Source organism: Mesoplodon mirus, assembly GCF_964341445.2.
Source record: "Mesoplodon mirus genome assembly, chromosome: 20".
NCBI lineage: Eukaryota > Metazoa > Chordata > Mammalia > Artiodactyla > Ziphiidae > Mesoplodon > Mesoplodon mirus.
The window spans coordinates 23,368,855-23,395,186 of NC_138996.1; positions in this window are offsets into that span (position 1 = coordinate 23,368,855).

Below are 26,332 nucleotides of genomic sequence, written 5' to 3' on the forward strand. Positions count from 1 at the left end.
CGCTAACTAAGATCCTTCGTTAACTTTGATCCTCCCTGCACTGGAGAAGGGAAGAACCAAGCTTGATACCATCACTGAAGAGTTAGCTGTTGACTCCCCCATCAGAGATATTCTAGATGTTGAGAAAAGTTACCGAGAGACAGAAGCAGAGTTCTTCTGCTGGTCATCACTGTAAGCATTGGCATTTTCTCTTCCTAAAGCCAGTGAAAACCTGGCCAAAAGAAGGAAGGAAAAGAGGTGAGATCCAAAAACATTTACAAGGTAATATCATCAAGGAAAGTTTTCCAAAGACATACAAGAAAGGGTGTCTGCCTTCCAAGATGAAAAAAACAAATGTACTATGTAGGCAAACATATCATCATTTCCTTTTATATCTGAAATTTTGAATGGGTTTTGTAAAACAAATTTCAAGCATTTTTAATGACTCAAAATAGTAGCAATTACTAATAGGATTTGGGGGAGACAGCTAAGAAGAGATTCATTTCTGAAGTGAAAGTAATCAATATGCTTGTGAATATTCTTCCATTTCATACATTTTCCTTAAGATTTCTGCATTAAGTGACTTTTCAGACCTATAATTCACCACCACTGATGTCAGAAAATAATAACCCATTGCTCTGGCCAGATAATAGCAAAGGAAGTTTCTCAAAGGATCATGGAGAAAGATGAACAATGTTTATAGTCTGTCAGAAGTTAAGCAGGAAAAAAACTGTTTTCTTTGTATCCACCTCACTTCCAATAATAACATTAAATTTCTCAAGATATGCAAACATTGTGTTTATGCTCCTTGAGAGAAAGGACCAGACCTGGTAGAGTCTTGTTGTGTTCAGTGAGTGGTAGATTGCATGAGTTAGAGGATTGTTTCAGAGGTTACAGGCAAACACAAGTCCCATGGCTTGAATTCTGATGCTTTGATTCAGGAGCACTGGCTGTTTTTTTCTAGGGTGATAGAAATGAAAGTCACATATTCTTACTCTTTTCTGAAACTAAGAGAAGAAGCTGACATGACCTGGAAGCCAGAATATCTAATGAGTTTGAGTTCCTCTTTCTGGAAGAATGTTTCAGATTTTCATAAGTACATTTCATTTTCAGATTCATTCTACTAATTTTTAACAACTTTATACATACCATAAATTTTAAATGTACAATTCAGTGGTTTCTAGCAAATGTACAGAGTTGTGTAACCATCACCACAATCCAAATTTAAAACACTATCACCCCAAAATGAAACTTCATGCTGTTTGCAGTCACCCCTTACCCATACTCCAACTCTCCAGGAAATTAATCTGCTATCTGTCACTATAAATTTACATTTTCTGGACTTTTCTTTTAATGAAATTCTACAATATGTGATCTTCTGTGTCTGGCTTCTTCCACTTAACATAATGGTTTTAAAGGTCATCCATGCTGTAGTATGCATCACTACTCCATTCCTTTTCATTGTTCAAGAGTATTCTGTTGTATGGATACACCAGTTGATGGACATTTGGACTGTTTCCTTTTGGGGGCTAATGTGAATAATGCTGCTAACGAACATTTACATACAAGTCTTTGTGTGGATATATGATTTCATTTCTCTTAGGTAGATAACTAGGAGTGAAATTGCTGGGTCATATATTTATGTTTAACATTTCTAGAAACTACCAAACTACTTTGCAAAGTGGCTGCAGCGTCATTCTACCTAACTGTAAATTTCCTGAGCACCAGATAAATATCACTGTGCTTTGAACAAGCCTTGATTTCCTAACCCAAGTGGACTCTAAACCTCTCCCAGCTCTTACCAGTTAATGTACTTCCATCATTCTACCATTTTCTACTCTATGTATTACTCAAGTGACATAATGTGATGAAATTAAATACTGGTTACTTGGAACCATTAAGAAATCTGAATACAAATGGGCTTTGAAAAGTTATCCGTCTCTTTTGTAAAGCAGCTTGAAACTGTCAGAAACGTTCATATCACTGTTACTTTTACTGTGAAGAGTTCCATCAAAGTGGTGAAGGGTTGAAGACTAGTAAGAAGCATCGTCGTGTGATTCGGGAAGATTCCTCAGTAAGTCATCTCCATAAAGAGACAGGAGAGTCCTTAGATTTAGTCTTTAGAGCAGTGTGACATTTCTGCGAAAAACAATATTTTGTGAGACTGTTGCTTGAGAAGCCCATGAAAGATAAAAAAGGAAACTAAACACTGTTCACAGATCAACACATATCTTTTCTCCTTGAATGACTTCTGCACTGTCAACCTCAAGACAGCCAAGCTACAACCATGACTTCCAGCAGAGTTCTTAATACCAGGACTGAAGCAGTCAACTTTTCACAGGGAGAAGAAAAACGTAAATTTCACTTTAAAAAAAAGGAAATCCATGTTTAATGGAAGAATAAGGCCTCCCCCTAGTGGATAATTCAAGAATTTGGTTTCCACAGTCTAATTTGGGATTTACACAGTAAAATATCATAATTGATACATAGAAAGAGCTATTAAGATAGAAATGCCAATAATTAGTTCTTATGTGAAGCCCATCAAAAAGGACTCCCCAATCTTTCAAGGAGACCAGGAAAGTTCACAGTCACCAATGATACATTTAAAAGTAAATGTAGATAGTGAAAGAAGGCAAACTTTTAGAAGTACGGAGAACATTTAGGTGATCAAAACTATATTCATCTCAAAGCAACAGTGACTCTGTATCATAATCCTCAGCACCATATGAATTGCCATGGTGCCCAGGCCATCAGAGTCTGGGGTACTTCCCTCAGTAGCCCTGTGGATTGACCAGATTTTCCAGGGTCAGAAGACAAAAAAATGTGTTTCTCAATCAGGTCATTTGGGGCTATAACAGGATTTTTAAAGCCAATATAGTAGTGTCCAAATTATATGGCTTTTATTATGAGTTAATTAAAATTCTACAGAACAACAGATTTGAGGATTATAATTGTTCTGTATTTATTAAAACCTCAGCACCTGTGCAGAGATTAAACAAAAATTATGCTAATTTTTGAGGATTCACCATGTTATAGGATTCACTGGTTAGGACTTCGTATAAATTATTTTACATAATCCCCAAAACAGTCCTAAACTTCTGCCTTTTACAGATGAAGAAACTGGCACAGAAGTGGTAGAACTGGAATCTGAGCCAAGAAGTCCAACTCCAGAGGTCAGTCACATCCTTTACCTCTGAATGGAAACAGAAACAAAGTCAGTCAAATACAAAGTGATTGTATATTTCTCAATGTGTTTAAGGAGAAATGTACATTCTTTTCTAATTCATATTATTTCTTTGGTAATTTTAAAGAAATTGCTAACATCCCAATTCAGTGTTAGAACAAGCACTGAAGTGACAACCAGAAGTCCTAGGCGCTTTGTCTCTGCCTTTCACTTCCCTTTTGACCTTAGACCATTCATTTAACCTTTGTAGTGAAATGACCCGCCTCTTTTCCTAGTGTTCCTGGTACTGAAGCCATAAGGTGTTATATTGAAGTCAATGGGATTAGTGGGGTCACCACTAAAGTGCATAAATGTTCCCACACCCACTGAAAGACAGTCATAACCAGATATAAAATATGAGTCCAGACCTTCAGTTATAAGAGAAATGCAGTTGACAGAGCATGAGAATCATTTGGTACCACATCCCTGCAGCCTCCGTTTCCTTTGCTGTATAGTAACATCGAGTAGGATTCAGTGTTTCTATATGGTAGAGCTGTTAGCCTTTGGCAAGGCAGCTCTTGGTTGTGCAGGATTATCTCATGATTGCAAGACAGTTAACATCGTTGACCCCCATCTTTAAAATGCTAGTAGAGCCCCACACATCCCCAAAATCACTCCTATGGGAAATGGTACAACCTCCTGGGGAAAACCACGGCAAAGATCCTTCAGGCCCGGGAATCTTTGTGTATTACTTTGCCCAAAGTTTGTCAAATATAAAGAGATATCACTAAGGTCAACAAACCATATGCACTTTGAGACAACCACTCAACAGCATAGATGGTTGCTTTGGGGGGTTCACTGCACCCACTGAGGAAGACAGATCCAAAGCCAAGGAGGGCACTTGAAATGTGTGGCAGTGGCTCCTGTAGTCATCTTGCTTTTTAGTCTCACTGCTGACTTTTGGCAGATTTAGAAACTAGCATTTGAAAAATGGCACTGATTTTTGATCCTCCGCATGAAATGGTAACTGATCAGACACAGGGAAAAGCAAACTAAGACTTATAGGGTGTGGGGATAATGCTTGTGTGTATAAGGGTTAGTATAGTTCAAAGACACTCTGGGGGGCTTCCCTTCCCTGGTGGCGCAGTGGTTGAGAGTCCGCCTGCCGATGCAGGGGACACGGGTTCGTGCCCTGGTCCGGGAAGATCCCACATGCCGCGGAGCGGCTGGGCCCGTGAGCCATGGCCGCTGAGCCTGGCGTCCGGAGCCTGTGCTCCGCAATGGGAGAGGCCACAACAGTGAGAGGCCCGTGTACAAAAAAAAAACAAAAACAAAAGCAAAAACACTCTGGGTTGCAAGATAAATAAAATGCGTTCCTTATTTTTCTATAGTTCAACCTTAATTTCAACACCGTATTCCCCATAACAACAGAAAATTGATCTAATCATTCAAAACAAAAAAACAAGGTTTTCTCAGCATTTTTAAATTTAAACTCAGAATACCTCCTCTCCTTCATTCCTTCATCATCTGTGGGGTTGAGAAGCTAATCATAACAATAATAATAACAACAGTTAAAGTTTTTGAGCTCTGCTTTCTATCATGATAGATTGGTCTGCGTTTTATATAAATGGATTATACACTATGTACGCTATTTGCTTTCTTTCATTCTCTTAACATAATCATTTTGAGATTCATCCATATTGTTACATATCAATAATTCATTCCTTTTATTGTATGGTTATACTTCTAATTTCTACCCATTCAACAGCTAATAGAATTTTTGGTTGTTTACAGTTTTTAACTATCACAAATAGAGCCACCGTGAATACTCATGTTCATGCCTTTTTGTGAACATGTACTTCTATATCCTTGAGAATTCTTGAGTAAATACCTAGAAGTGGTATGGTGGGATCATATGGTAGGTGTACATATATCTTTTTAAAAAAATGCCAAACTTTTTTCCAAAGTGATTTTACATTCCCACCAAGAATGTATGGAAAGTTCACATTTCCCAACATTTTATATAATCAGCCTTTTTCAATGTCAGTTATCCAAATGGGTAAGTAGAGGTATCTCACTGTGGTTTAATTTACTTTTCCATAGTGACTAATGATCTTGGGCATCTTGTTATGTGTTTATTTACAATCTGTATAACATCTTTGAAAAAAATATCTGTTCAAAGATCTTGCTCATTTTCTATTAGACTTATTAAGTAGTAGTAGATTTTTATGTTCTAAAAACAAGTCCTTTATCAGATGTATGTTTTGCAATATTTGCTCCCAGTTTTGTTTGCTTAACAGAGTAAAAGTTTTCAGTTTTGATAATGTCTACTTTACTGATTTCTTTTGTTATGAATTGTGACTTTGGGGTTGTATTTAAGAAATCTTTTCCAAGGACAACATCACTAAAGTTGTCTCCTATGTTATCTTCTGGAATTTCTAAGTTTGTGAACCATTTCAATGTACTTTGTGTCTATGTTGTGAGGTAAGAGAAGCTTTAGTTTTTGCCTGTGGCTATGAAATGGTTCTGTACCATTTGTTGAAAAAGTATCGTTGCTCCCCCTTGAATTAAATTCCTCATTGAATCCCACTAATCTATTTGTCTATCTTTACACCAATATCACACTTTTTTTTTCCAGCTTTACTGAAATATAACTGACATATAACATTGTGTAAGTTTAAAGTATACCATGTGGTGATCTGATACATGTATATATTGTGAAATGTTTCCACAATGAGGTTATGTGACACATCCTTCACCTCATATTAATACCCTCTTGTAGTTGTTATGGTGAGAATATTAAAGTTCTCCTCTCACAGCAACTTTCAAGTATAAAATACAGTGCTGTTCAAGGAGATCAGCTCGGTGCTTTGTGACCACCTAGAGGGGTGGGATAGGGAGGGTGGGAGGGAGGGAGATGCAAGAGGGAGGAGATATGGGAACATATGTATATGTATAACTGATTCACTTTGTTATAAAGCAGAAACTAACACACCATTGTAAAGCAATTATACTCCAATAAAGATGTAAGAAAAAAAAGCAGCTTAATACAAAGCAGTGACAGCAGCAGGTCACTGCCCCACACTTGGGGTAGAGGGGGACTTGATCTACTGTAGCAGCAGCATAGGAAAAAATAAATAAATAAATAAATAAAATACAGTGCTGTTAACTATAGTCACCATGCTGTATACAGACCCCCATAACTTATCCATCTTACAACTAAAAATTGTACTCTTTAACCAACATCTTTCCATTTCCCCAACTCCTCAGCCCCTGGCAACCACCATTTTACTGTTTCCATGTATTCCACATATAAGTGAGATCATATACTATTTGTCTTTCTCTGTCTGACTTATTGCACTTAACATAATGCCTTCAAGCTCCAACCATGTTGTCACAAATGGCAGGATTTCCTTCTTTTTATAGCTAGCTAATATTCCACTGGATATATATATACCACATTTTTTTTATCCATTCATCTGTCATGGCCACTTAGGCAGTTTCCATATCTTCACCATTCTGAGTAATGTTGCAATGAACATGAGAGTAAAGATCTCCCTCCCAGATCCTGATTTTATTTCTTTTGGGTTTATACCCATAAGTGGGATTGCTGAATCATATGGCAGTCTGAATTTTTAAAGGACTCTCCATATTGTTTTCCATAGTGGCTGCACCAATTTACATTCCCACCAACAGTGCACAAAGGTTACCTTCTCTCTACATCCTCGCCAACACTTACTATCTCGTCTTCTTGATGACAGACATTCTAACAGGTGTGAGGTGATATCTCATTGTGATTTTGATTGCACTACCCTTATGATTAGTAATATCAGACATATTTCATGTATCTGTTGGCCACTTGTATACCTTCTTTGGAAAAAAACTGTCTATGCAGTTCCTCTGCCCATTTTCCAATCATATTTCTTCTATTGGGTTACTCATATATTTTGGATATCAACTCCTTATCAGATATATGGTTTGTAAACATTTTCTCCCATTCTCTAGGTTACCTTTTCATTTTGTTGATTGTTTCCTTTATTGTGCAGATTTTTTTTAGTTTGACATAGTCCCACTTGTTAATTTTTGCTTTTCTTGTTTGTGCCTTTGGCATTATATACAAGAAGTCATTGCCAATACTGATGTCAAGGAGCTTTTTGACTGTTTTCTTCTAGGAGTTTTGCGGTTTCAGGTCTTATGTTTAAGTATTTAATCCATTTCAGGTTCATTGTGAATGGTGTATGATAGGGGTGCAATTGCATTCTTTTGCATGTGGACATCGTTTTCCAACACCATGTTTTGAAGAGACTATCCTTTCCCTATTGAATATTTTGTTTTGTTTTATTTTGTTTTGCAGTACGCGGGCCTCTCACTGTTGTGGCCTCTCCCGCTGTGGAGCACAGGCTCTGAACGTGAAGGCTCAGTGGCCATGGCCCATGGGCCCAGCCACCCCACGGCACGTGGGATCCTACCGGACCGGGGCACGAACCCGTGTCCCCCGCATCAGCAGATGGACTCTCAACCACTGCGCCATCAGGGAAGCCCCCTATTGAATATTTTTGGCTACCTAGTCAAATATTAGTTAACCATATATGCATGGGTTTATTTCTGGGCTCTCAGTTTTGTTCCATTAGTCTATGTGTCTGTTTTTATTCCAGCACCATAATGTTTTGATTACTATGGCTTTGTAATATAGTTTGAAATTTCTTAGAGGGAAGGCATTCAGTCTTTCACCATTAAGTTTGATGTTAACAGTAGGTTTTTCATAGATGCCTTTATCAGGTTTAGGAAACTCACTTCTCAATAAGAATTTTTATCAGAAATGGATGTTGGATTTTTTTCAAAACTTTTTCTGCATCTAATAAGACAATCATATATTTTTCTTTTATAACCTGTTAATATGGTGGATCACAGATTTTCAAATATTAAACCAGTCTTGCACTCCTGTATTAACCCCACTTGATCATGATGTATTATCCTTATAAATATTATTGGCTTTGAAGGCCATTGGTCTGTAGTTTCTTGTAATTTCTTTCTCCAGTTTTGGCATCAGGGTAGTCTTGAAATAAGTTGGGAATAATATTCTGGAAGAGGTTGTATAAAATTGGCATCATTTCTTTGATATGATTAACATATAATAATATATTTTAACTCAATCTTTTTGAAAACAAATGTAAGGCAGGCCAATATTATCACCATTTTACAGAATGATTAATTTACTTGTCCAAGGGTCACAGTTTATAAGTCATGGAGCCAGAATTAGACCTTTGGTCATCTGGTACCAAAGGCCAACTCATAACTACTTCTATGCTGACTTCTGTCACATTCAAATAAAATGAAATCAATGCTTTTAATTGTTTGCATATTTTATAATCCCATTTAAGCCTCATAAGTTAAGAATAAGAGCATGGCAGAGAGAGGAAAAGACCTTTGCTAAGGAAATATCTAGTCTTTGGAGGACTAACAGTATCACAGCATGTTAAAAGGGAAATTTTTTGCCCCAACTTTTGCTGAGGTTACAGAAGGCCCAGAAACAAAATAAAAGGTACAAAATTTGCAGAAGGGGAGGACACACAATCAGTCAAGGGTAAAAAACAGTTTGCAGTTCAAGAGGCTGAAGTAATAAAGTAATATCACTGTTGGAGAGCTGTGATATTTTCTCACCCACCTCCCCTTGCCACATATCTAGAAAGAGGAGATCTGAGAAGACCACTGGTAGAGCCAGAAGTTTCCTCCCAATTGTATGAGAGCCAAAAGAGCTGTGTTTGACTCAAGTCTGAGAAGAGCAAATGTAAAAATCTATGCTGTGAGCTGCCTGCAAAGTCAGGGCAAGAAAAGAGGGCAGCAAAGGGAATAGCTTTTCTTCCACTGTTCAGAATGGCAGTGATGCACAAGTTTTCTGGGAGTAAACTGGATGTTCTAGATATTTACCAGGCTGAATCCTCTTCAAAGGCCCATCCCTGAAAGAACAGCCAGCCAGGTAAGCAAAACTCCTCAATGAGATGCTATGACTCGTACCACCAAGAGAAGCTCTGAGAATGAGTTCTTCAGCTCCCTTAAGCACAGTGATTTCTCTCCCACACCACACATTCCACCAAACCTAGAGTTTGCTGAGGTATCAAACTTGTTCCTCCTCGCTATGTCCGAACAGCTTACCCCTACTCCCTAAAACTCCCTTGATAATTCAGAGCACGTGCCATCAGAACCTGATACCCTTCATTTACAGAGAATTTTATCACCTAGCTTATGTATGTCTTTCAACCACTAACCATATCAATTTGGATGACTCGCTATGCCCGTAAATTCAACACTTTGGCCACCCACTCTGCCTCTAATAATTTTGTCCTTCATCTTACCTCTTCCACTAATAAGTACATCATCTCCAATATCTGGGTTTCAATCATCCCATTCTCTGGTCGTTACTCTCTATTGTTTGAGCGTGCTCCTCTAGAGCTGGCACTCCAATAATCCTTACTCCAAGGACCCACTACAACTTCCAACCTGCTGACCTGACCACCGTTTTCTGCTCTATCACACATCTCATGCCTTCACTTCCCTCCTCACCCAGCTTAGATTCCATGACCTATAATGATCACCAACTCATATACCCTCAATTCCTTGATCCTCTTTCCCCTCCTTAAACTCAGCTAACAAAACATCAATCCTAGTTAAATTCAATTCTTAATCCAACCCTGAGTTCTCTATATTGATTCATCTCTTGATTTACTGGATTTCTTCATTATATACCTTGTCCAAGAAGAATTCGTGGGTGCTATATTCCCTGGGCCCTTGCATTTTTGAAACTATTCATCTGTAACCTTCATACTTTAACTGAAACATGCCAAGTATAAATATTTTTGTTCAAATTATTTTCCTTTCTTGAATTTCCACTGTCTACTGGCAGCAAGCTAGTGTGAAAAAATTTGTAAAACCAGTCTGATTTTTAAGTGACTTTTTTTCCTTGGACACTAAATAATTAATTTTCCTTGAGGAGCAGTAATTTCACCTTGATATAGACTGGTGTTGACTGTCCTGGAACATAGTGTGCCTTTCAATTTTTAGATGTGGTGACTTACTAATTTCATTTTTGAAAGTTTTTTTATAAAATTATATCTTAGAATGTTTTTCTGTTTTTTTAAAACTCTGGAATGAGTATTACACTACTTTAATATTTTTAATTAGTTCCAAAACCACCTTTTGTATTCAATTTATTTCTCTATCTCTCCCAAATTATCCTCTTGTCTATTCTCTTCACCTCTGACTTATGGTTTTATGTATTCTACAGCCTCTCTAATTTTTTTAAAAATGCAAAGCATTACTTGTGAATAGTTTTCTTTTGTTTTCTGAGGTATGTATTCAGAGTGCTTTGCATGGGAAATTCATTTATTTCATTTTTTTAAATAACCATAGTAATTTCTCATAGTTGTTATCCTATTTCTTCTCATTTCATGCATATTAGACGGACAGCTCTTCTTTTTCCCATGTGGGAACTCTCCTTGAATCCCTTCCCATCATATCTAAGACCTAAGTGCATCTGACCTTCAGAGCACCAGTGAGGAGACCGGGCATTAATACAGTGGTTCTCTGTGCTCTTCTTTTCCTTGGGACTAAGAAGTGAGGAAAGGGAGGAAACACTGCTGTGGGCTTTTGAGATGATGATCCCTTCTCTATTTTCCTATTAATTCTGTAAAATCCCGTTCTGTATTTTATTTTGTCCAGTCAAATGTTAACTTATTCCCCCCATTCAGAGTGAGGGCTGAGCCTTCACTCCACAAAATATTACCCTTTCTTGTTAGATTTATTCATCCTCTTTTTGCTGAATACTAAGTTTCTAAGTTCAAATGGGAGGCTTTCATACTAGCCATTAGTCTTTTCCTGTGCCATAAATACTATAATAAAATATTATGAGGGATTAAATTAATAAACTTAGTTAGAAATGATCTCAGAATGAAAACACAAGCTGGAAAACTGGAAACCGCTGTACATCCCTTCTATCTCTACCTGCTCATAAGCTCAACTTTCTGAAAATGATTTTAACGTTGTCATTCCTTAATAATGACTGCAGAGAACCTCAAAGGAACTCTTTTTCTTTTTATTCCAACCTATTGACAAATAGGCAACATGTCCAGTATACCATGATCTTAAGCACTACTTCCAAAGCAATAGCCCTCTTCCTACCTGTTTAGGAAAAAAAAAAAAAAAAAAGTTGCTGAGTCCAAAGTCTCAACATTCTAAAGGATTTCCTTTCAATTTAACCACCAGAGATTTTTATCAAATATACAGTGCATATGAATGTATGACATAAGTTTCCAAAGAATTGTAGCTCCAATTTGACTAAAATGAAAAGTTTAGTCCTATTAAAATTAAAACTTTAAAGCCATGAGGTAAAACATCACTTTCCACTGCTTCAATTACCACTTTATGCAAATGACTTCTAAATTTAAATCTCTTTTAAGAATCAGAAACAGGTTGGCAGATTCCCACAATTTATCTTTTTGCTCCCACTTCAAACTTACTAAGGCCAAAAGAAAACTTCATATTCTCTCCATCAAATAGGTTTTTTTTCTCCTGTTTCCTCATCTATTAATGCCATTACCGATCTATCAGACATATATGTGACAGATTCTAAAAGTCATCTTATTTCTCTCTCTTTATCAACAGTTCCTCAGTTAATCAGTCATCCAGTTTTGTGGATTTTCCTCCACCTTTTGAACCAAATTGTGTTTCTTTCTGTTTATTCACACACACCACTGGGAAGTTCAGACCTTTATTACTTTTCTCCCAAGTTCTTACAACAGCCAGACTTCTCACGATTATAAATATTTCCTTGAACTTGATCCATTTAAGGTTACTGTGCAAAAACACAGTTCTGACCATGTCACTAACAGGTTGAAAAACCTTTGCTGGCTCTCCAATCCCTACTTAACCTCCTTTCATTATTTTCGATATCCCCCATGATCAGGGTCCAGACAACCTCTATGTCATAGTCTTCTGCTCACAAAAGCACACACGGTCCAAACCCAACAATTTACTCACTGTTATCAAACAAACCCTATTTTATGTCTTTAATGATGTGACTACTTCTGTCAAGAAAGTCCATTCATTCTTTCCTCTCTGGCTTCACTGCTACTTGCTCAATTGTATTCAGACTTCGAGGCCTGGATCAAACAGTCACAAAGCATTCCTCCAAGTCCAAAAGGAAATAATCTCCTCCCTATATGACGTTTTAGTGTCAACTAATTATTATTCTCATCTTATAATTACTGTATTTTTATTCTCATTTATTTTCTTTCTATTCCCCATATAAAATTCTTGAGTGCAAACTTGGTGTCATGTTCATTTTTGTGTTCTCAAAGTCAGAGCTCAAGGCCTTGTCAATAATAATTCTTCCACAGTCTGAAAGCTCATTGAGAGCAAGGACCAGGTAGGCTTTTCAAAAAAAAATCAGAACTCTATCACTACCACTTAACACAGTGCCTGTCACTATTTTGAATGATTGTTGAATGAAATAAATCAATTCAGCAATTATTCATTGAAGTCTTCATTGTTGGCTTTTATTTGAAAGACTTCCGAAATTCACTTTTTGGTCAGAATATGTAGCAGTGGATCAAGTTCAACGAAATTTTATGTATATGCAGTGCCACAAAGGTTCTTTCTTCACATAGTGACATGTTTTGCTAAAGATAATCCAATAGTGAAAACACATCTATCTTTGGTTTTCATGCATCAGCACATGTAATGCACAATTTTGCTCAAATACCAAGATAAATTATAGTCACCTCTATATGCAATTGTCAATAGGAATTCTAAAATCTATGAAATAGTGATATTTACATAAAGTATCTATGTGAGATCATATCCCTAATACTTGTGGTGATTCCAGTTGAGGGAGATGTTGTTGATTTGTTGTGGTTTTATCATTTATGGAGAGCTGGTATTCAAAGGGAGAGAAAACACAAATGTCTTTCATTTTCTTCTCCTAACATATTAATAACAATAATATTTGATTCTTTCAAGTTTCAAAGCATTATTTCATACAATATCTTACCAAAATAGCCAAAAATCCTTTAAAGCTGCTTCCGTGATAATATGGGTAATAGAGTAGCATTCAGGAACTACTCTGGACGTTAGTCTTCTTCTCCATGAATGAAAGAATTGTACTAAATGACTTCTGAGGACCCTGCCAGTTCTAACTTTTCATTATTTTTAGTGAAGTTTGTCAGTTCAGTCTTGAAACTAATCAAAATGAAAAGTTCCAAAATGTTTGGCAAAAGTGATAGCAACCTTCAAGCAGAAAGTTAAATCATAAAAACTGACTTAAAGTTAACTCTGTTCCTATGAAATATAATACACATATTTTTGCAATTTTCCTATATAATTTAGAAAAACACTCTTGCAAACAAAACTGCCCAAAATATCTTTCTGATTTCAGGAATCTGGTGAATCTTGTATCAGTTTGGTAACATTTCGATTGATCAGTAGAGGGCACACTTGATTCAACATATAATACACACGAAAGCTGCTTGCTTCATTTAGCCTGGAAAAAGGTCTAACACTGCACTCAGGAAACTTAAGGGAAGAATTATTAGTGAGTTAGTTTTTTATTGTTGTGTTGTTGGTGAAAGGGATTAGAAAAGCACAAGATTCATTTATTGCCATTTAGCTGATGGTAATATTTCTTCCTGGGAAGAAAACTGTTCATCTACTCTTATCTTTTCTCATCTCAGCATTGGTTTGCAGGGGCCTCAAATGTTTTCAACAAGGGACAGCAACAATTTGGCTACAGAAAACAGGATTTTTTTCCACTGAGATGATACAGCCCATCTTGTGATAGTGGCTACTCTTTCTCCACCCTCCATCTCTTTGCATTGTTGCCTCTCTTTGTGTACCCATGCCATTAGTATTGAGAGGACCATTGTCCATTGTAAGAAAATATAAAAGAAGATCATTAGAAGTTCAGATTTCTGTAGTGGCTCTTTGGGGTTTTTGATCAACACAGAGGCTGTCTGAAAAGTGAAACATTTCCAAGGAGAATGTGCTGCCTGACTAAAGAATGTGAGGACCCTAAAAAGAGCCTGAAAAAAACCCACCTACCAGCAGGCTAGACAAAGGCTACAGGTTGGGGCCTCTTCTTTGAAAGAGCTGATTAATGTGAGGTCTTGTTACCTGCTTTATCAGTGTTTTGTTATGAGTGAAAGGTTTCAGCATTCTTAATTTGTCTTGGGGATGGGAAAAGGAAAGGCAAACTTGCCGGACAGGGGTCCAAGGGTGAGGTAGATCCATTTGCCCTCAGTGAGAAATAACAGACACAAAAGACACAGGCTCTTCTACAAATTCATACTGAATGTTTTTTCTAAAAAAGCAGACCAAAGGCCCTCACCGCTTATCCACTTATCTTGAAGAATAAGGTATAGGCTCTGGAAGTTGCTAAAAATAAAAATTATCCATTATGCTAAAGCAAAAATAGACTCAGACAACTGAATAGGAGAAAAAAATCTGTTTTAGGATGTAGTGAGGAAAGTAAACAACACTTGTGGAAGACAAAAATTCATGAGTTTTTGAACTGTGTTACTGTAATCCTCTTATTTACTAGGTTATGCTAAAGCACATTTAGGTATAAGGTCTCTAGGAATAATCTCATAGTATGTACAGTTTTAAAATTAATTACCAAATACTTTTTCATACCAACTATAAAACTGGAATGCATATGCCATGCTCTGACAATTTGGAGGTTTTTTTAGACAAGAAGCAGAACGTGGCCTTTTACAGTGTTTTATTTCTGGTTCCCTGAAATTTAAGTCTAAAGAAAATATTAGGAGACACATGCCATAGTTAATGACAAATGTCCAGTACGTACTGTCAAGGGATGAAGAGAGAAGGGATAGAGTAAGATGCTTGTTCGTAAGCATTGTTTAGTGAAGACAGCCATGTAACAGAAGCTGATACCTGTGTTAACGCATTAGTTAGTCACAGATACCAAGTGAAAGATATAACAGCGTTGTTAATTAAGTGGAAAATACCCTCAATAAGTAAACAAATGAGAAACTGTTTGAAGACATATGGCATCTGACGCAGACAGCTGTTCCACAAATTTTAGCTAGTAATCAAGATCATGTAATGTGTAAGGACACTTTGGTCTGATTAGGTTTATTTTGTCCATGTTTTCGTTAGCATTTTGATCTCACATCTAATGTAAATTGCCTTAATCTCTTCTTCCTCATTATGCCCGAACTTAATAATATAAGGTAAGAGAAAAAATGGTTAAAATGCATATACATACATTTATTTATATCTATTTATATACGTACATGTAACTTTTTGCCATACAAGATTGCTGGTTAAACACGTTAGCTTAGTAGTTGAGTAATACATAGTTTCTGCTTTCTTTTACAGTATTTAGCGACCCTGAGCACTAACTGACTTGCACTATTAGATTGTGTATACACTCGGTTGTAAGCTTATTTCAAGATACGTATCTTCCTGATTTTTATACTCCCTAAGCCCAGCACAGGCATTCTTATAAAAGTCTGCTTTCAAAGACTGCTTGCTGAATGAATGAGCCCAGATCAGATACATCCAAATTTTGAAATTATCTCACTGTTTCCATCAATTGTTTTTAAAAAAGAAGAAGGTATAAATTCCCATCCTCCCAAAGCACAATAACAACTTCTAGTTCTTAATAAGCACTCCGCCACCTCTCTGAGTCCACCACAAAAAGCACTAGTTCAAGCGACGGAAACTCTGTCCATTTAAATCTTGCAGCAAGAATTACGGTCTCCTGGGGAACAGAATTTCATAAGATCAAAAAAAGGAGAAATAAATAAATAAACAAATACTTGTTTTAATGAGACTATTTATCAGCCATGCCTGTCTGCCTTGATAGGGGAAGCAACTTGATAGGGGAGGAAGAGAGGCATGGGTTTGAATCCTTACTCTGCCTGGCCTTGGGCAGAAAACTTAATCTCTTTGAGACTCAATTTCCTTGTGTGAAAAACGATGATAATAATATCTCTCTAAATTTCCTGAGGCTCCTTGGAAATACCATGGCCCTTTTCCATCTAAAAGGAAGCCAGACATCTTTCAGGAGGGTTTGTCACTGTGCCATATTTCCAAGGCTTAAGAAGTTAGAAATCATTACATGTAGCACATGTTGTACATTGAGCTCAGCTCACCTCTAAAGACCTGCTCTTACGGGAATGGCTGACTCCTTTTCGGTCTTCTCAGAAGCCCCAGGACCACGCCCACAGAAGGCAGGCTCTCCCAGAGTTGTATTTTTATTTCGGTGACAAGCACTTAGACACAGCAGGTACTGTCCAAAGCACTTGATAAGCAGTAACTGATTTAATCCTATGACCGTGATGCCACCCCTTGAAACATGGCCTGTGGTCCTGCTCTACTTAATAATCTCTTCTTCGTTCTTAAATAATTCAGCCTCCATTCCTAAAATAAATGCTGAGCGATGACAGTGGTTGTTCACTGCGGGGAAAAGCTTTAAGTGCACCCTAGAAGCTTTGATGGGGAATGTTCCAGAAAACCATACAGAATTTTATTTCAGATGAAAAGAAAAAAATGTATCTTCCACCGCAGTACAACCATGAGATCTACAGAGGATGTTTCCTGTCAGCAAGGCTAGATCCAGGAGAAGAATCCAGATGTCTCTCTGCAAAGCTAAATACCATTTTGCAACTCTTTCATTTTTTCTGAAGCTTTGAAGTAAATGAGAGTAGGACCAAGCCTAGTAAATTACCTGAGGACTGAAGCATTTTTGACCTAAGTTTTGACGTATTTCTTTGCCTACTTCAGAACACTAGCCTTGTTTCATGTCAGAGCCCTGAGTGACAGAAACGATGATGGACAGACTGGACAGCAAGCCTTGCTCCCCTGATGCCAAACAGAGAACACAGTCACCCAGGCTGCTGCTTTCCAGAGTCTTGAGACTTGATTTGCACATATATTTAACTATTTGGTTGCACCAGAACTGCTCTGCTAGCATATTTTAATACTGGCATAACATGGTGATCGTGACAGCAGCTGGGTTAGGTAGACGGGCTTGGTTAGAGACCAGGCTCTAACACTTACGAACTGCGTAAATCTGTACTGGTGGCTGAACTGCCTTTTGCCTCAATTTCCTCAGTTATATACTAATTATAATAGAACCTACCTCATAAGTGTGTTGGGAAGATGAGCTAATGCATCTGAAGCACTTCCCACAGTATTTAACTCACAGTGAGTACTTGTTCACATTACTATTCTCCCAGGTTATTCACAGCAATGGAGCTAAATTGCTCTTGGCTGAGTGGCACTGCTTCCCAAACTATATTCTGAAGCCCACTATTCCCTGAAGGTCAGCAAAAAGGAATTCCCTTCTTCAAATAGTCTTGGAAAACACTGCATTTGCCTTGGAAATTCAGAATGCACTGAAACTGAACTATTAAAGACTTTGAGAGAAAGACCTGCAATTAAGAAGTCTGTTTTATTTGTTTAACCCTATGAGTCTCAAATATATAAGAGGACTTGACTCTTAAGTTCCACATTCACTTTTTTGTATTTGTTAGTTCATCTGTGTACCCTTCACTTCAAGGTCTTAACTTTCCTGCAATGAGACATTTCATTTCTTTTTAATGTACATGGAACATCAAACAGTGTTACAGGTGCTTACTTTTTACACATAGGAATAGTAGGTCTTTGCAGATATAATTGAGTTAAGGACCTTGAGATGTAAAGATCACCTGGATTATCTGGATGGGCCCTAAGTCCAATGACAACGGTCCTCATAAGAGAAAGGTAAGAGGACATTTGAGACACAGAATAGAGGACACAGACAGAAGAGGAGGAGGAACTGTGACCACAGAGGCAGAGATGGGAGGGATGTGGTCACAAGCCAAAGGATGCTGACAGCCACCAGGAGCTGGAAGGGACAAGAAATGGATTCTTCCCTGGAGCCTCCAGAAGGAGTGAAGCCCCACTGATTCCTTAATTCCAGCCTTCTAGCTTCCAGAATGGTGAGAGAATAAATTTCAGTCATTTTAAGCCACAGAGTTGATGGTCCTTTTGTTTACAGCAGCCCTAGGCAACTAATACTCTGTTTCACCATTTACAAAATGGGGTTAATAAAAGCCTACCCTGGCCTGCCATCATCAGAATAGTGCCGTGAGGATCAGATCTAATAATGTATGTGAAAATACTTCTGCAATTTAAAGTACTTATGCAGATAGGACATTATGTTTATCATTACTGTGTGAAATCCACGAACTTTCTTGTTTCCAGTGGAAACAATGATTCTAACTTTTGTTTCCTTGGCAACTTTTCTGCTTTACCTTATTCCTTTGCTTTTTTGTTTCGTTACAAAATCCAGGATCCTCATCTCTTCCCATTCAATACCCAGAGTGGCAAATACTGAACTCCTTAGGAAAATCTCAGCTATATTTGTCATTCATTTCCTGAAGCTATAGTCGCATATATATTTAATTATATAACTTATATAATTATATAACACATAATATTAATTACATAATCATTGATTATATAACTGTATTATAATTAATGATGTTTAAATTTAAATAAATCTATTGAGATAATGGGGAAAAGAGTGTTCTAAATTAATATTAATCTAGGTTGCAATGAAATACCTCAAGTTATTAAATGACTCCCCAGAGACATTTAGCATGATATTTCAATTTTAATAAAAGATGTATTGGACACATTTTAATGAAATCTGCCTCTCTGGGCTGTAATATATAAAAATAAATATATTAGCTTTCCTCAAACATTTTCCTGAAAACCACAACAGCTCAAACCGCAAGAACTATGGCTTTTAAAACTAACCAAATGCAATTAGAGATGCTCCCTTCCTTACAGGGAGGCACAGGGGAGCTTTCCTTTGTTAGAGACTGGCTTCCTTAACCTCTGCAAGAAAAGAAGCTCAGAGATGGCACATCTGTCGAGAAGCATATTGAAGGAGCCAACGTGGATACTCTCACTTTCTTTTTGAAACTGTGTCCTTTTCTTATTCATTTCAGCAATTGACTTGCCTACTCCCAGCAGTGATCAAATTTCCCTTTCCTTTTAAAGTGAGAATCTTCATTTGATAGAATCTAGACTTGACTGGATATTTAGCTCAGAGTGGCAAGCACTGAGAGTTTCCAAGGGGTCTTTTACTGTGGTATTCAAATTTAAATTTATTTCTAGAAACTGATTCTTCCTCTCTCAAATCATCCTAAATGCTACTGGAAATTCAATAAATGTGTAGGGAACTTTGCTGAAACCAAGAAGGATTTCCATTCCAACTCTTCTTTTTTCTACCACACTTTCTCTTCACAATCCCAACTACCCTCTGAAAGTTCTGAGAAGATTTTTCCTGAAAATGTTTTACATTTTTTTAAGTGGCTGTTCCATAAGAATGAGTTTTTTTCCTATTTTGTTTGTGGCTTTCTCCACACTTATCTCAGTTTGGTTCACATGTCCCTGTAAAACTTCCCCATTCACATCTGTAACATTGTTCCAAATCTACAGTTTGTCAAGGTAACTATGACAACTGTGCATCCTCTTGATGTGTCATATGCTCTTGTAAATCATAACAGGTGAATGATGTGGGAAAGATCTTCAATGGCATGAGCGATTAGTCCAACAAATGCCTACAATTTGCCCTACAGAAAACCAACATTTTTATGTCTCATACTATCCATCCTCCAAATGTATAAGCACCAAACACCAGGAATGTTTCTAGGAAATGAGAATATATCTATGAATTAAAGCAACAAAAATCACTGCCCTCAAAGAGCTTACATTGAGGGCTTCCCTGGTGGCGCAGTGGTTGACAGTCCACCTGCTGATGCAGGGGACACCGGTTCGTGCCCCGGTCCGGGAAGATCCCACATGCTGCAGAGCGGCTGGGCCCGTGAGCCATGGCCGCTGAGCCTGTGCGTCCGGACCCTGTGCTCCGCAATGGGAGAGGCCACAACAGTGAGAGGCCCGCATACCACAAAAAAAAAAAAAAAAAAGAGCTTACCTTCAAGTGAGCAATAGCAGCTAATTCCTATGAGTCAAGTACTATTTTTAGTATTTAATATAAATTAACTGATTTAATCCTCACAACCACCTTATGAGATTGATATAATTAGTATCACCATTTAAGAAAACAGAAAAATAGGGCAGAAATGTCTTGCTCAGAGTCATAAGAATGAAGTCCATTTTGGCTTTTTCAAAGGAAAATTAAAATGCAAACATTTAGAGAAGATTAGAATAGATCTTCAATGCTTAGCTCAGCACTCAATAAAATCTAATGAATAAATTCATCTTCATTGTACTATTAGAGGATGTCTTAGTTCATTTGGGCTGCTGTAACAATATACCACAGACTGGGTAGCTAATAAACAACAGAAATATATTTCTCACAGTACTGGAGGCTGGAAATCTGAGATCAGGTACCAACGCGGTGGGGAGAGGTCCCTAACCTGGGTTGCAGACTTCTCATTATATCCTCACATGGCAGGAGGGGCAAGGAAGCTCTCTCAGGCTTCTTTTATAAGGGCACTAATCCCATCTGTGAGGGCTCCACCCTCGTGACCTAATTACCTCCCATAGACCCCATCTCCTAACACCATCACCTTAAGGGTTAGGTTTCAATATATGAATTTTAGGAAGACACCAACATTCAGACCATAACAAAAGACTTTTGTTATGCAGCTTCTTTTTACAACAAACACAACTAAAGTTGTTAATATGAAAATGATAATATTTTCCAAATTTAAAAATTATAAAATCAATGTAAAAATTATTATTCTAGAATAAGGAAGGTACAATTGATGGTTACTTTATTATTGAACTACTGCTTTTAGTAATAAAAAGCATTTTAGCACTTATCACAGTTCATAACCATGTACATCATATCATTATGTGATTAATGTCTCTCTAGAGCCACTCTCCTGCAATTAAATGTGCCCTCCACAATAGCAAAGATTTAGCAAAATAGTATAATGCCTTGTATATCAGAAATTTATAGGTTTAGCATTTACCTCTACGTTGCATTATGAGCATAATGAGGATACTGACTACAGCATGTAGCAGCCAGATATATGCACATTAATTTTCAATGAGAATTACATCCAATAAGAAACTCCCAGTGCATAAATGTCCCAAGATAATTCAGTGGAGAAAGAATAGCCTTTTCCACAAATGATGCTGGGACAATTGGACATCCTCATGCAGAAGGATGAATCTGAACCCTTATCTCACACCATACAAAAAAGTAACTTGAAATGTGTCATAGATCTACATATAAGAACCAAAACTATAAAACTCTTAGAAGAAAACATAAGAGTAAATTTTGGTGATTTTAGATTATATAATAATTTTTAATACCTCAAACACATGAGGAAAAGAAAACATTAACAGACTGGACTTCATCAAAATTCAAAACCTTTGCACTTCAAAATAGGCCATCAAGAAAGTAAAAAGAGAAGCCTCAGACTAGAAAAAAAAATGCTTGAACTCATATATCCAATAAGGGACTTGTATCTAGAATAAAGAACTCTTGCAACGCAATAATTAAAAAGATAAGCAACCCAATAAAAAAAGGGGTCAAAATAATTGAATAGTTATTTCACCAAAGAAGATACAGGAGTGATTAATACACACATGAAGAGATACTCAACATCATTAGTCACTAGGGAGATGCATACTAAAACCACAATGAGATCTCACTTCACAACAACTAGGATGGCAGTGACAAAAGGCAGACGATGCTGAGTGTTGGCAAGAATTTGGGGAAATTGGAAGGAACCCTCACACAAGTAGGAATATAAAATAACACAGCCACTCATAATACTTCCATCAACCTATATCAGCCTGATGAATTGGCATTCTCTACGTTTTAGATTAGAATCAAGACACCATTTCACTTACAACTTCAGCAAATAAAATACAAATCTCCCACCCCTTATTCTGTGGCCCATGAACGACAGCGCTAATCCATCACTGAACTCTTCTCCCACCAAACCTACATACAGCTTCACAATTTTCTCAATAGAGAATGTTATACAAACATTCCTATTTGTCATCTGATGTTATTTTGACTTCTTTTTTAGACCTCCCATCAGCAGTGCCCTTATTTTATAATACTACCATATCAGATCTTACATAGGTTATGTATTAATCTTATGCTTAATGTGAGTTTTAAAAGGATTTTGGGGGAGGGTGGGCAAGGGATTTCTTGCCTATACCCTCCGGTTGAACTACAGAAGCCATCATATAATGCACCTGGCTATAAATCTTGTTTTATAAAAAAATCATATACTATACTAAATTACTATTTTATTTTTTAATCAAATAGTGTATTGCTTAGTCAAATATAATGTTAGAAACCTAAGAAAGGTTTGTTGTTTAAAAAATGTAAGAAAATAAGTTACAACATTCATGTGTTAACTCTGCAATAATTCTTGGGATAATTTTTATGATTATACAAGGCATGTAAAGCATGTATAATAATCTAATTTTAAGATGATGCAAGAAAAGAATATATAGACCCTTAAAAATCCTGGTACTAAATCTCACTGCTTCCAACTTCTTTATACAATAAAATTTTTATACAGTAAGTAATGTTCATTTTTCTTTTGTTAAGTTGGTTCAAGCACATCAGCTTCTGAGCATCACAACCTTTGGCAAACTATGTCATATCTCTGCTATTAGTTGTGAAAGAAAACTCAGAACTTCAACATTAGTCCTCTCAATTCTAATTCCTGACCTCTTGTGTCGAGATTATAATTATCACTGAATCTCATACAGATATCTCACAGGAATTTATTTCTTTCATTTCACCCTCGACTTAAATGGAACCTGGAGCCTGGAAATTACCTGCTAGGTCCTTTGTTTTCAACTGCCTTAAATCTCACATTATAGCCTCCACAGCTAAGTACAAAATCATGTAAGGCAGACCAAATTTCCTGGAACGATTTGAAATGCTGTTGTATTCCAGAATATTGTAAGTTAAATTGGCCTAATGCAATATAATACACTGTCAGAGTAATAGAGAGTGAGATAAAAGTCTTCCTTAAGGATCACATAACAATTCTCTTACTCACTTGGAGTGTTCTTTTAAGGTGCACTTAATACACTTGTATCTGTTGATAACAGCAACCCTGGATTATTATTATTTTTTTTTAAAAAGAGCAATTTGTCCCTATTCAAATGACACCTCAGGCACCTGTTGTCCACAGAAAGCATAAACATAGGGTAACAAATAAATCTGAGATCTGGCTGGTTGCGGCCAAGGGCACTCTGTGCCATGGGCTGCCACCTTTGTAAAGTACTCTCCCTGCAGGGTTTGTGTCGGTGCTCTCCACCCCCTGGGTCGTTAATATCAGCCTGACAAAATACGCAATTAGGTTCCTCTATCTAGCGGAGTCCTTTTGACAAGGAACGACACTGTGAACCTCTGTGTTAACATGAACAGGTGATAAAGGGGGTCAAATAGCTCTTCACAGCTGCCAATATCAGAGAGTTACATGAAACAGAAGTCTAAAAGGCAGCTCTTTTGCTGAAGCCCCAGGGAGTGGAGTTTGCTTTTCTGACTCTCAGTGCGTCCTCTTTCTGGTCGTGCCATGAGCACTCTCTCTATACGGCTTGGCAGCCCATTAAAGCGAAAAATGCTTTAGTCCATGAGGCTATAAAGTTGAATAATTGCTGTCTCGAGTCTTTCTCGCAGTCACTTGAATGATGACCATTGTAAGATAGGTTGCCTTCTGGTAAATGATCTATGGTAAAGAGTGAGCTACAGGACAGACGAGAATACCTGGGCTACGTTCCTGGTAGGGGCAGCAAAGTGGCGAGTAAATCATTCCCAGAACAGCCACCGCTGCAGTGACCAGAGCTCTGCTCAACCTTGATGACCAATGTGTTTGGCTCGCACTGCAGCTCCCACTTCCTAGCAAATGTCAGATCTGCTATTGTTTGACCTGAACTCAGGAAACCACTGCTCTTATAGGCAAAGATAATCACCTGATAATCACTCAAAACTAAGTATGGGTAACTCTGGGAACACGGGAGCAGGGACTGTGGGAGACTGCAAAGTGAAAAAAGGTACAACCTTACCCTAAAGTCATTTCAAATCTAATAGAAGAGATAAAAGAGTAAATAATTCTAATCAAAGTAACATGCATGCAGAGGGCCCTCCAGGTGGAGTTTTCTTATTTGATAAACACACTTAATCTCTTCCTGCCTCTATTTTCCCAATTGTAAAATGAGAGCACTACCCTCAAATGCCATTGTGAGGATTAAGGAAGAGACTAACATAAAAAATAAAAATAAAAAAGCTTTGTACATAGTAAGTGCTTGATAAATGTTAGCTTTTTAAAATTCTCACCAAGTAAATAGCAGAAGCACAAAAACATACAGAGACAGTTAATAGAGCTCTCTGGAACTGGAAATTAATATAACAGAAAAAATGGAACTTTAGAGTGAACAGAGCATTGTACAGCTATCTAAGAAGACTTGGATAAATAGACACGGTTTGATGGAGTAAAACAGCAAGATTTCAGAGGAGAACAGAAAGGAAAAAAAGCACTTTAAAGAAGATAAGAACTGAGAGTTGTTAAACTGTCAAGTCCTAGTAACATGCAATCATGAAAAGTTGAGTCTGATTAAACGACAATTACAGAAAACCACAATTAATCCTAGAATCAGAAGATCTTATTCTGATATTAACTACTTCATTGATTAAATACAGAACTTGAACTAGAAATTATCCAAAGTCCTTTCCAGATCTACTTTATGATTCTAAGATACTCTTATCATGAAATCCTTACCACTGTACTCTTGTAATCAAGAATTTATAAAGGCTCATTAAATAGATTAAAACTGCCTCATTTTGGAGGCCTGCTTCAATTTGCTCTTCTGTAAAATCTCACTTAATTACACCACTTTCATACAATTGCCTAAGTCAAATAGTTCAGAATTATATGCAACTTCTCTGGTTATTTATAACTCTCACGTTTCATTTGTCAAGTCCTATTGTATATACATCTGTTACTTTTTCTTCTCACAAGGGAAGAGCAACTTGTGCGGGGGGAAAAACTAAACTCTAGCTCAAATTTAGCAACATATGAAAACTAACATCCAACGAGAACCCAAGTACCCATCTTCCCAGCTCCCTTAAATAAAATGGTCATGATGAAATCATCATGCCTGTTAAAATAATGAATATTATTAATTAGTATAGAAGGCATATCTTATATAGTAGTGTTTTGCAAACTTAAATGTGCATCTCAAATCTGAATGTAAAATCATGTTAAAATGCAGGTTCTGATTCAGTAAGTCTAGAATGGAGCCTGCTAATCTTGGCATTTATAACATGGTCCCACACGGTGTTGATGCTGCTGGTATATGGATCACATTGAATAGCAAGAGTCTAGAATGGCACTTTCCAATATGTTAGCCACTGGTCATATGTGGCTATTTAAATTTTAATCGAAATAAGTGAAATAAAATTTAACTAGAAATTCAGTTCTTTGGTCACACTAACCACATTTCAAGTACTCAATAGCTACATATGGCTAGTGGCTACCATATTGAATATGTCCATCATTGCAGAATGTTCTGTTGGACAGGACTAATCAAAAGTATTGTAATCCATAAGATTATCTGACTTACACAAATATAACAAAAAAATGCTACTTGATTTTTTCCAAAGGTAACAAAAAAGCTAACACAAAAACAAATATGAGTATAGATTTTTAAAAATTATTACAAAAACAAAAAACAAACAAACAAACAAAAATTATTACAGAAACAGACCAATGTAGGAGTTATCCTGAAAGGAGTCAGAAGAATTTGCTACATTCCTGATTTTTAATAATAAAATTCCTTAATAATATTACTATCTTAATAAATGGTGAATCATTACAAATGTATTCAAATTGAATTATCTATTGATACCTAACAAAACACCTCAAAACTTAATGGCTTAAAGCAACAATGATTTATTATTTCTCATGGTTTTATCAGTTAGTTGAGCAGTTCTACTGGTTTCACCAGGGTTCATTCATTTGTTGCATTTAGGTGGAGGGTACACTGGCCTTTGTCTTTCTCTCCCTGTGATCTTTTATCCTCAAGGATGGTAGACCAAGCTTCCTTGCCAGATGGCAGCAAACTTCCAATAGGGTCAGCTCCAGTTCATAACGGCTCATCAAGTCTCTGCTT